Consider the following 9,897-nt stretch of genomic DNA (forward strand, 5'->3'; position numbering starts at 1 on the left):
TAGCATGAACCCACAGCAGCCCAAAATAGTCACTTTGGCAGCGGTGGGATCCCCAGTTTCTCTGTTGTTGGGGCAGGAGGAATAAAGTGTTTTTACCCTGATTATGTGAAACAAGGACAATGAAACTGTTTTATGACAGAGGGTCTCACCATCAACTAAGTAGCACTTGCTACAAAGGGGCATGGGTTCCAAAACCCAATGAAGAGAGAGAGGTTGGGGACAGGTATGTATACCTGATGGTATGGGCCCTGTGGGCCTGGAACACCATTTGCACCACCTCCTCCTCTCTCCACTGTTGAATAGCAGAGCTAATTTTGATTCTATTAAGAGTCTAGTTACAGGTTGCTGTGCTGAGTTCACTTTGGGTCAATGGTGCACCAGCACTGGGCTCCCCTACTACAAGCAGAAATCACTAAAGAGCTAAAATTACTGAGCTGAGATCACTGAATACTGTGTTAGGAGAATCCTGAAGATATATAGCTAAGTGGCTGGCAGAGCGGAGCAGTTTGTGGGATGGTTGGAGCAGCCCATGGAACAGTGAGCGGAGTGGAGCTGAGCAGTTTGCGTGGACGGCTGGAGGAGCAGAACGGAGTGGCTGGTAGAGCGGAGTTCATGGTGAAGGCTGCAGCAGAACCCCATGGAGAGGCAGTCTGCCTCGGACCACGTAAGGTGCCCCTGAACACCCCATGAGCCCCATTCTCCCCTCCATTTCCACCCAGGCTGGGGTGGGGTGGAGTAAAACTCTGCAGATGAACTCTGGGGCTGCACTGGCCAGGGACAGAGACTTTTGGGTTGCTGGACTCAAGAGACTTTTGGGACTTTGGGGTGATCTTTTGGGTAGTTGGACTTAAGACCCAGAGAGGAAAAGGATACTGCCAAACTTACTTGGGGGTGTGTCTTTTGCTCATGGTTTGTGTTATGAATCCTGTTTGTGGTGTTTCCCCAACATAATGCCGCATTGTTTCCCTCCTTTATTAAAAGGATTTTGCTACATTCAGACTCCGTGCTTGCGAGAGGGGAAGTATTGCCTTCTAGAGGTGCCCGGGGTGGTGGTATGTAATTGTCCCAGGTCACTGGGTGGGGGCTTGAGCCGGTTTTGCATTACGTTATTGAAACGGAACCCCTAGATACTGAACCCGGCCCTTGTTGCTGCCAACTCAGAGGGGCAGAAGGATTACACAAATAAAGAATAGTCACATATAGTCAAAGTGAGCAAGCACCATCTCCTCTTTGACACTGCGAGTTCTATGCGGGTCCGGGGATTCATGAGTGGATTTTACAACTGGGTTACTTTGCATTGTTCACTCTCTCACTCAGTGGAGAATGCTCAACAGAAACCAGAGACTGTATTAACTTCCCTGCAGAGTCCCTGAGTCAGAAAAGCTTCATAACATAGGTTAACATTTAAGCATAAGCTTAACTTCAAACACATGCATAAATGTTTTCCGGGGTCAGGATATAAGTTGGGGTCTCAGGATTAGATTCTGGCTGGGAGTGCCTGGCAGCATAGTTTCTGAAATCATGTTGCAATGAAGCTGGAGCAGTGTCACAAAAGGCTGATGTGGAGACAGAGTGCTGCTGTGGGGATGGCCTTTTTCTCCTGGGGGAGCACCAAGATCCCCAAAGTTTGTGGATCTCCCCTTTTTTCCATATGGGAAACCCCACCATCCTGAGGGGAAATTTCAGAGCAAACTTCTCTCATAGGGAATTTTCACATAAATCTACTTTCTGATCCATGTTGCTGTTATTTTCCATAGAGCAGAAACCAGAACACTGGTTTTGTTTCTGAAGTGAATCCATTCCATCCAGTTGGAATCAGCTTTAAACTGTTTCTGCAGCATCTTGTGGGGGAAGGGAGGAAGTCAGTATGAGTGTTAAACTTTTGGAAGAGTTGTTTAGTTAATGCATTGGATTGCAGTGAATGTTTCCAGAATACCTTCTGGAAACTTCTGATATTATATGATGAGATGAGAAATGTATCTTTCTTTTTTACAGCAGTAAAATCCTTAGCAGTGTAAAGCCAAATTCAGAAATCTTCTTAGAGGGGTTTTCAAACACTGGGCAATCTGTCATGTCACTGGGTTGTAATATACACAATATTAGCCTATTTTTGATTCCAACATATCAGGCAATTTTAGTGTTAGTGTAAACCTATAATTAAAAATATTTTAAAAGTGCACTTCTGATAAAAACAGCACCTGAAGTCAAGCTCCTTTTTCAGTGAGAAAAGAACATTAGCCTTATTGAGTACTTTGCAGTGGATTTCAAAGAACTTTACAAGTTATCCAACTATTAGGTCAATTTTTCTATTCATAGTTAGTTGGCTGGATCAAAGGAAAACCAAGAAGTAGAGGAGGTTTTAGGTTGCAGAAATTTTGAGTGGCACACTGAAAAAAATAGTGTGACATTTGTCTATTTCTGAATGAGGACATTCTATTAAAAATGGCTGTTCTTGTAAAAATGTCCTTATAAGAAACTGAGTTGCTTTTTGGATTTAAGGAGTAGGGCTGTATGAAATTGACATTTTAAAATTACTGAAAAGTTTCATAAATCATTTTGGACAAACTTATACCTGCAAGATTTTACCTGTTTTATAAGGTCTCAACCCACCATGCCACCTAAGCATGTGAATAATCCTATGGGCTTAAGCACATGCTTAGAAGCCCTGATTCAGGAAATCACTTAAGGATATGCTGAAATTTAAAGTTAAACATGTGCTGTGCTTAAACTCCCTTCCTGATTAGAGATACCAAATCAAAGCCCACCTGCTTTGCTAAACTAGGACCCAGATGTGTTTTTGTGGAGAAGAATTTCTCTTGTATCAGAAGTGTAAACTTGCAACTTTTCTGGGTTTGAAACTATACAACCCCAGCAATGTACCAGAACTCCATGTCTACACAGGAGCTCCTACCATTGCTACCACACTGGAAATTAACTGGTGATAGCAATGGCGGGAAACTTTGTCAGAAAAGCTGATTGAAGCCACCACTGAGGGAGGTGGTCAGATAATTGATGCACTGGTAGGGAAGATTGTGCACTGAGAAGCTGATTCAGGAAAGTATCCCTATTCAGGACAGCATTACAGAATGTGCCGTCCTGAATCGGGACAGTCTGTTCAGGTGTACTAGGTGTTTGCTGCTCCCTGCCAGAGGCCCTAACATCTTGGTGCACACAACTCTCAGAAGTTGTGTTTTGAAGGGAAGAGCAGTGAGTTCAGACTTCCAGAGGTTGCCTAGCAAGGCCTCCCATGATCAACTGCTGGCAAAACCAGCAAGACTTGGTCCTCCGTGCCTAGCAGGACCAGGGGCAGGTGGAGGTCACAATCAGGGCAGGACAGATAAAAATGGCTGACTGCTTCTACTAAGTGCTAGCTCTGAGTGAAGCCAGGGCAGGGGAAGAATGTTCTGCCTGCCATAACCTAAGCAGCCTGGCCCAGTCAGATCCTAACCTTGACAGTATTTTCCTTGTATCTCTGAAAAACTATTATTTGTTATGGACTGTAATCCCCAGATGGCTTTGAGTTCAACCGTCATTTGTTAATTACCATGGGGCACCTGGCTCAGGTGAGCATTTGACACATAGATTTAAGCATATGCTCAAGTCAAGTACTTTCCTGAATCAGAGCCTTAAAGAGGAGAGAACTGGCTAAATAAAGGAAGCAATTAGCTTTTAAGTGAAGAATATTAGAGTTATACGGGGGCATGGTTGAGAAGGACTTGAAAGAAGAGTGATTTTGGAGTTGCTAGAAAAAATGGACTGTGAAACCAATAAAATCTTTAATAATGGAGATGTGTGTGGGGGGGATTCCACGAAGGAAGAAGATGGAGTATTTATTTAGCAAATAAAAAGTAACAATACTTGCACTGATTTAAAATGCTTGCAACAGTAGTAGATGAAATTGGGAGTAAACTGGTGCAAGTAAACACAAAGCAGAGAGAGAGAGAGAGAGAGGAAACAAATTAAAATCAATGGGTGATTCCCATTTTTAAACTTGGTTCCCATTGTATGTATATATTATCTATAAACATAATACTAAAGAACAGGAGTCATTCAGAAAAAAATAACAGTAAGGTTAAAATTAATCCTAACACTTATAATAATGAGTACATTTTATTCACTGCACTTTCTTTGGGATGCAGAAGAAAAACATTTAATAGATTAAGTAAAAAGTTTGTAGCAAGACTATGTTACAGCAAACAACATGATCTTCTCTCTAACATTTTATAAAGTATAATCAAGAAAGACATTTTAACTGTGCCTCTGTGTGTTTTAACACAAAAGAAAAGTAAAAGAACTAATTGGTGGATTAATATATTATTTTTTTTCTTTTGAAAAGATAATTCTGTCACATTCACATGACTAGAAAGTAAAACAAAGTAATATAAATAAAATATTTTTTTGAGTTGGGAGGTTAAGTTATCATTTATACTGTCAGGACCAGAGATTTCTTTAATGTATAAGCCAACTTTCTCTTTGTCCATCATGCTCTATCTAAAAACCCCTGTTAAGAGTCACTCCCCTACTTAAATCTCGCTTTGTATCCAATGGTGCAAGTAGAATTCCTTTCTTAATGGTACGCCACCCCACATTCTCCCCCGTCCCTCTCCATGATCCAACCTACATTACCTGGTGGAGGGAGCTCTCTCCTCCTCCTGCGGTGCCAAACCACAGGGCTCTCCAGAACTGCAGTGGCAAAAGGAGCAGAACGTGGGGCTACTGGGCGGCCCCACGCCAGCAGCTCCTCTGGTGTGGCTGTACCACCCTCACCCCCAGCCCTGTCCTCCTGGGGGTCTGCTGTACAGATCCTATGCAGGACTCAGGAAACACAGCTGCATGGAAGGGCTGTGGGGGGACAGGGACTGGGGGCAGTGCAGCCGCACTGGAGAAGCTGCCGGCATGGGGTCGCCCAGCAGCCCCACGTTCTGCTGCTCCTGTGTCTTTCTGGTACTGGGTGCCGGCTATAAATGTGCTTACTGGTGCAGCACACCCTACCGTACCACTCTACATGCTCCACTGTTTGTATCTATTGTGGCTTATTTTTTACAAGCATGCATATAATCCTGTATCTCTGGTCAATTCCTCTCTTATTTGTCAAAGTTGTCTTTGTTACTATCATTCTTCTCTTGTTTTGGCCCATTAGGTTGTTAATATAATGGATCATATAAAAATGGAAACATTACAGGGTACCAGAAATACCATCAAGCGTATAGAAGAGCAAAACAAAACCTTGAGTGCTGATAATGAATATATTATATTGGATTGTTTATTTTATTTTTTGCAAAAAGGGCTTTCTTTTTTATAAACTTAATAAATTGATTTCAAGTCTTTAACATGAAGTTGAGTCAATTTAATTTAAAAACTAATTATTCTATATTATAGTTTTGTATCAACTTGTCCAGTGACAATGACTAACAGATTATAGCATGTTGTTCAAATCACGACTCTTCTTTACCCAAAAATAATATTTACATAAATATAACATAAAATATATCAATATTTTATGTATACAGCACCTCTCCTCCTGAAGGTTTTAAAGTGCTTTAGAAAGTTAATATTGTACAATGGAAATGCACCTTGCCTTGGTTGGTATGTGTATGGGAGAGTGGAAGAAGGAGAGAAGAGAGGTGGTAACTGTTTAACTGTGCACTGCTATAGTAATGGGTGAAATTTTATGGACAAATAATTTTTTGATGAAAAATTCAGTTATGGTTTGCCTGAAACTATTCACAAATTTGACATTAATAATTCTGGGCATTTAAAAAGTGGCCGGAGGAGAAGGAGGTGGTTGTGTAGCTGTGGCCACCACTGCCCCTTACCTCTCTCCTTACAACTTTTAGCCCAGTGACGATGGCACTTTACTGAGATGTGGTTGGAGACCTAGGTTGAATCCCTACTCTGGAACAGACCCAAAACAGACTTTTTCAATTCCCCCAAAATTCCAACAGATTTCAGATTTGATTCCATTGGAACCAAAACCACTTTTCTATTTCTTATTCAGAACTGCTACCGAACCAAAAAATCAGTTATTTGCCCACCTCTACACAGTAGCACTAATTCCACAATGCCAAGGAAAAATGCGGTGTGTTTTCAGGTTGTATGGCTGTTCTCATTGGAACAGTACATCCACAGCAATGTGATCAGTTCATTCAGGTTATAAATATTAAAACCAAGATTTGAAGTAGGCAGCAGACACAATGATAGTTATGATAGTTTCCTGTCCAGCTGGAATGTTTGTTTTATTTCTGATATATTCCCCATTGCGTCTGGAACAGAAATTTGGAGCAGACACCCGAGCCTGTTGTATTTACTGATGATACATATACTTTAGTCCTGGAACTAGCTTTGAATGAACAGTTTAGACAGCATGTTCAGACATACTGACAAGAACCCAAATATAGTGAGTTAGGTTAGAAAAAGGGTTATTTCTGTGGTGTAGTGAAGCCTGTCATCTGATTTCAGCAGTACTCTGTAAAGCGCCAGCCTAGAGCAAGATGGAGTGAATTGTGCATCTTTGCCTTATGGAGCAGCCTGCTTTGTCCCTCTATTTTTGGGACAGAGGGGTAGCCGGGTTAGTCTGGATCTGTAAAAGCAGCAAAGAGTCCTGTGGCACCTTATAGACTAACAGAGGTATTGGAGCATGAGCTTTTTTGGTTTCCCATTGGAGGAGGAATTGGTAACACAAAGTCAGGATATGTTCTAGGGTAAACACTCTACACGAGTGTTTTCTGTAAACAGAGGAGGTCACAAAAAAGCATAAACTCTCTCTGGCAGAAATCTCTGCTAAGGCATCTCTGCTCTGTCTCCAACAGCATCTCTCTGTTTTTTCCCCGCTTCTGCTTTACTCTCCTCCATTTTCCTGCCTCAGCCCCTTGGGCTTTATCCATGAAAACCTGTTAATGCAAAACTGTGCATGTTGGACTGTATGGTCTTGAAAGGTGTCATGGCCCACTAACCCTCCTTTTGTGCAACAACTCTCCAACACAAAAGGACTCCAGAAAAGGTTTGACTACCCATCCAGATATAGGGAAGTGTTTTAACTCACACAATCCCTTTAATGACTGTATGGGTGCAGTTACTGCATGAGATTAGTACAGCCTGAGGGTTTATACGCTGATGACTCAAAAGGTGCATGATGTTAGCACCTTTGCCATAACAGTTTGTGTCACCAGGCTGTGGCATTTGGGAAGAATCCGTCACACCTGGACACCCCATTGGCATCTACCAGATTTCCCAGATGTAACAGAAATTAAAATATTGCTCATAGTGTCATGAATCAACTTTCAGCAGGAGATTTTTATTCTTTGTAGGGTATATGTATGAAATAATAATGCATTTGCTTCTTCTTTTCTATATATATATATATAGAGAGAGAGAGAGAGAGAGAGAGAGAGAGAGAGAGAGAGGTTGGAAGCTAGTCCCAGAATATGGGAGTTCATAGAAATCCATTTGACAGAATGTAGCTTAAGTTAAGTAAGTATAATTTGATTTCTGTTCTACATTGGTTTTTATATTGCCCCCATCACCATAGTATCTGAATGTTATTTACACAGCAGTCTCCTGGACAAAATCATATGGTTCCATTCATAAGCATTAACTCTTTGAATGGATTCTGGCTCTTTTTGCTGAGCATCAGCAACCTCCAGTCCTAATGCCCTTGCCAGGCAGCTACTTTTCTGGTTGTTTCTGATAATTTCAGAGCAATTCTGAGCTAGGCTAGCAGAGCAAGCAAGGTGGGCTGTTTTCTCCCCTCACACTGGTTTTACACTACTAAGATACGTCTACACTACCTGCCGGATTGGTGGGTACTGATTGATCTATCGGGGATCGATTTATCACGCGTAGTGTAGACACGATAAATCAATCCCCGATCGCTCTCCCATTGACTGCTGAACTCCAGCTCAGCGAGAGGCAGAAACAAAGTCGACAGGGGAGCGGCAGCCGTCGATCCCGTGCCGCAAGGATGCAAAGTAAGTAATTTTAATTTGATCCAAGATATGTTAACTTCAGCTACGCTATTCTTGTAGCTGAAGTTGCGTATCTTAGATCAACCCCCCATACACAGAGCAGGCCTATGTCTGCATTGACTTGGAGTTACTCCTGGTTTAAGCAAGAGGAAAATCCTGCCAAAAACTTCTTCTATCTTCTTGCTTTATATCTAGGCTTGGCAAGATTCAATTGAAGTCGATAGATGTTGGTAAATGTCGATTTCAGCAGATACACTGAAATTAACAAAAATATACTGGTCAGCAGGAGTACAGCCTCCCCCCTTGTGCCTACAGAGATCAGGTGTCATCAGTCACGTGGCAGTGCAAGAAGCCTCACTGTCACCAACCCGCTCCCTCATTTCCACGATGGCAGTGGAGTTGCAGAGGGCTACCTGTGCTGCCACAGGTTTGGTGACACCTGATCCCTGCAGGTACAAGATGTGGGAACAGCTGTGATCCTGGCAGGGCAGAGCAGAAACCATCAGCCAGGGCTGAGAAGAGGAAGATGAGCCTCTGTTCATGGGACAGGCCAACCTGCTGCTGAATGCCTGAGACTGAGCCATTTAGCAGCAAGGTAGCCTTTCCTGTGCCCAGGGGATCATCCTCTTCCTCACAGTCCTGGGTAGCATCTCTGCTCTGTCAGGCCAGGACAACAGTCTCCCTTGCACCTTGTATCCTGGTGTCTTGAGCCCGTCGGCTCCCTGCAGCCCTGCTGTCAGCACTGCCCTAACCCTAACTCCAACCTTACCCCCTACTTAGTTTCCCACAACTGCAAAAAATAAAATAATTAAAATTAAGTATATCTTAAAAATAAATAGTCGATATTAGAAAAATATAAAAATTGAATTCTGCCAAGCCTATTTATATCTCACTGCTGAATTGCTCACATGAAGAAAATTATATGTTAAGCATATTGACATAATACGTAAAATCAATGGAATACCATTCAATTTTCACTCCACAAATATATACAGTAGTCTACAGTAATAAAATATTGATCAAACTCTTGAGAAACACCCTTAGTTCTTGGGGATTTTTTTTATGATGATAGTTTACATTCCTACTTCAAAATATGCCACTTCAATAAGGATACTCTTAAGAGTTTTCAGATGTAACAAACAACATCTTTACATTTCAAAGTTTCTCTTTTTATAGATCATTTAAAATATCCTCATTTTGATGAGACAAGGTGGGTGAGGTAATATCTTTTACTGACCAACTTCTGTTAGTTAGACAGACAAATTTTCAAGCTATACAGAGCTCTTCTTTAGGTCGGAGAAAGGTTGGAGACTGGGAATGTCACAGCTAGAAACAAGATTGAACAGATTCTTTTATGCTAACCTAAGTGATTATCACATATTCTAAAGGATCATTCAAGGTACAGTAGCTTGTTAAAACCCGTGTAGTAATAGGACAAAAAGGGGGATTGGTGTTACAAATGATTGTTGTAATAAGCCATAAATCAAGTTTATTTATTACAACCATGATTTTTAGTGTCTAGCAAAGTTATAAGCAAAGTTTTGGTTTTCACCAAGATGGCTGGTGGTGATTGGATGTCTAATGTAGTGAGTGCCAGTGAAAATGAGGTAGGATCAGAAGAGGTTAAAATAGGGGAAGAACAAGTTAAAAATTACTTTGACAAATTAGATGTCTTCAAGTCACTAGGGCCTGATGAAATGCATCCTAGAATACTCAAGGAGCTGACTGAGGAGATATCGGAGACATTAGCAATTATCTTTGAGAAGTCATGGAAGATGGGAGAAATTTCAGAAGACTGGAAAAGGGCAAATATAGTTCCCATCTATAAAAAGGGAAATAAGGACAATTCAGGGAATTCCAGAGCAGTCAGCTTAACTTCTGTACCCGGAAAGATAATGGAGAAAATAATTCAGCAATCAATTTGCAAACATCT

The sequence above is a fragment of the Mauremys reevesii genome, linkage group 3 (assembly GCF_016161935.1).
Source record: "Mauremys reevesii isolate NIE-2019 linkage group 3, ASM1616193v1, whole genome shotgun sequence".
NCBI lineage: Eukaryota > Metazoa > Chordata > Testudines > Geoemydidae > Mauremys > Mauremys reevesii.